Source organism: Limulus polyphemus, unplaced genomic scaffold, assembly GCF_000517525.1.
Source record: "Limulus polyphemus unplaced genomic scaffold, Limulus_polyphemus-2.1.2 Scaffold2644, whole genome shotgun sequence".
Classification (NCBI taxonomy): Eukaryota; Metazoa; Arthropoda; class Merostomata; order Xiphosura; family Limulidae; genus Limulus; species Limulus polyphemus.
Window position 1 is genome coordinate 27,730 of NW_013668254.1, and position 2,498 is coordinate 30,227.

Consider the following 2,498-nt stretch of genomic DNA (forward strand, 5'->3'; position numbering starts at 1 on the left):
TAATGTTCTTCTCTCTGTGGTCACTGACTATGATAATGTTCTTCTCTCTGTGGTCACTGACTATGATAATGTTCTTCTCTCTGTAGTCACTGACTATGATAATGTTCTTCTCTCTGCGGTCACTGACTATGATAATGTTCTTCTCTCTGCGGTCACTGACTATGATAATGTCCTTCTCTCTGCGGTCACTGACTATGATAATGTTCTTCTCTCTGCGGTCACTGACTATGATAATGTTCTATTCTCTGTGGCCATTGACTGTGATAATCTTCTTCTCTCTGTGGTCACTGACTATGATAATGTTCTTCTCTCTGCGGTCGAAAAAAATTGTCATTGATTGTTACCAAGCAACTCGAACTGGCTTTATTTAGCAACGCGCACATTCTACTGTTTGTAGTTCGACGCCCATTTCAAGTTTTTAGTTTAGTCACTTCTTCTCAGCGGAGGTTTTCGAGCAGCTTCTCATACATTAAGACCACTTCGTGTTAATGTATATCTAATTGTCCTTGAGTTAACATTCACACCTGTATTTACCAGCCAAACGTTTGACTCCTACACGTTTGTCGTGTGGTGTTTCAATCCTGGGAGTCATGATTGGGTCACACCAATACTGTTGGGCAAAGTATGACTGACTGTACTTTTATAAGAGATTATATACAATATAAATATAGTTATTATAGTGAAATTACTGTGCTAAGAGATTATGTACGGTATAAATATAAAGAGAACTTAGTATACTAAGATATTATGCATTTCGTAAATAATGAGCGACAATTGTCCATGATGTTGTACAAAACTACATCAAATGGAAAGTGAATTTACAACACATTGAACTTTTAGGTTCTTTAAATACTTTTGCTCATGTCTCTACTTAGTTAATACGATATAGCTTCATCTATTTGCTCAATGGTTTGAAATCTATTGTATTTGGAATTGGAATTTATTAGTTGCGCAGATGTGTTAAGTAGCTTTTGGTTTCAGGCATAGCCACCCCAATTATGAAGTACCGACAATGTGAAGGCAGCAACCGCCGCTACTCTTTGAACCGAATAATGGAATTTACTTTCACTTTTATAACGCGCCTACAACCGAAAGTGCATGTTCAGAAGTATCACGTCTCAAACCTAGGGCTCTTCGATCCACAGCCCGACGAGTTAACCACTAAGCCATGCTCGGCTCTAATTTACTGAACATTTCGAAAGTAAGAAATTTTAGAATAGTTTTTCCTGGGTGTTGAAGAAAAAAAACTGGTAATTACAAAATTGGGAAAAGGGCTTCCTGACAACTGAAGTAAAACAATTAATAAAGGAATCTCTTTGTGAGTTTAAGTTAATAATATCCACTGATATTAAGTACGCCAAAGTCACTTCATGAACAATAATGTGCTCGTTCTTTATTTTTTTTTTAAAAGAGGGTATATACAAATTAACATGTGCTTATAAACTTATATATATACAGTTACTATATAACACAGTAATTAAAGTTATATCATGTAAAACGCTGATTAGAAAGTCTGCTTATAAATCAGGTCAAATATGTAAAAAGTATTTGATAATTCAAATTATGCACAAAAAGATCTTTAGACGTCTCTCGATTAAGATCAGCATTGAATAACTTCCACAGATTCTATGTATAAATCTCCAGTTAGGCAGATTTAAGATTTTTCATGTCGTAAATTATTCACCTCTCGAAAGATAAAATAATGAAGTAAAATCCATTTTACTTTTAATTTTCACACAGCAATTCCAAATTCTATATTTTGAATAACATTTTATCGTAAGCACGTTTTACTTGAAAATATATTGCTATCACGACATTTTTTGGGAAAATAATATTATTAGAACGTTCATTGCAACAACAGTTGTTCATAACAACATATTTCTCGTAATGATCTATACTTTAGACTGTAATTTTTTATGTTGAGGTTAGTTCAAAACTTATTTTCAAAACGCTTTTTAAACACTATTGTTATTAGGACATTAATATAAATGGCCCGGCATGGCCAAGTGTGGTTAAGGCGCTCGACTCGCAATCTGCGGGCCGTGGGTTCGAATCCCCGTCCCACAAAACATGCTCGACCTTTCAGCCGTAGAGGCGTTATAATGTGACGGTCAATCCCACTATTCGTTGGTAAAAGAGTAGCCCAAGTGTTGGCTGTGGGTGGTGATGACTAGCTGCCTTCCCTCTAGTCTTACACTGCTAAATTAGGGACGGCTCGTGTAGCTTTGCGCGAAATTAAAAAACAAACAATCACTTCCAGTAACATGGACAGAAAACAGTATTTATAATTCAACACTATATTTTGTATAGCTTCGTTGATAACGCTGAAGCAAGTACGACATTTTAAGAAGGCCAAGTGTTCCCGGTATCATTCTAAGTATTAAAAGAATCTAGAACTTTGATTTGTAACGAAGATTTCAACCGCAGAAGAAGTAATAAATATTTTCCACAAAACTTTGATATATCGTGTTCAACTTTCATAATAACTTTGTGAAGTC